An 854-nucleotide genomic window follows, 5' to 3' on the forward strand; every position below is an offset into this window, starting at 1 on the left:
CACACACACACACACACACACACAAATCATATGTACATGAAATAAAATACTGTCTAATCCAATTTTGGGAAACTTGCCTGAGTCATAATTTCATGTCATTGTCAAGTGGGGTCCAACACTTTGAATAGGCATTTCTTAAAATGTTCATTTTAAAATCCCCATCTCCTTCGAACCTGACTGTTTAAAAGTCTGGAAGCCACATCTGTCCCCTTCAATGTGGGGGTAATTTTATATTATTAAAGGAATATTTTCTTCCTTAAGAATACAAGAGAAACCTACAATTGCGATATGTTTTGTGATTATTAACCACAGCTTGCCATTTAATATTCCTCCTTTTCATTTGCATCACACAGACTAAACCTACTGTTCCCACAGGCCTGGTGCAGGATTGTCAGAGGGAAAACTAATACCGGAGCCACACAGAGGGATTGCAACAAATATCCATTAGCACTTGTTACTAAGAGGAGGGTTCATCTGCTTCTGTCTTTTTCTTTAATATTTCCCAAAAACCTCCGGTCTCCCTGCCCCCCAAGGTTTGCACTGGCCCTATTTGAGAATGAATAATTGGTTCTTTGTAAAATATCTTTGTAAATTAATTTGAAGCTTCCAGAGTCCATATGTATTTATAGGTGTGTATATATGTTTATGGTTTTGCCAATCTCAGTAAACAGACCACGGGTGGATGCATGCGTTTCTGAAACGACGTCAGTGTTAAAACTCACAAAGAATTTACCATTAAGCAATTTAAGTAAAACAATCATTCATGCTCAGATAACAATGTTTAAGGAAGTAAATGTCTACCGAATATTTTGTTTTCTCTTCTATGTGGGACCCAGCTTTAAAATCATATATCT

This window comes from Mus pahari, chromosome 21 (genome assembly GCF_900095145.1).
Source record: "Mus pahari chromosome 21, PAHARI_EIJ_v1.1, whole genome shotgun sequence".
In the NCBI taxonomy this organism is placed as follows: Eukaryota; Metazoa; Chordata; class Mammalia; order Rodentia; family Muridae; genus Mus; species Mus pahari.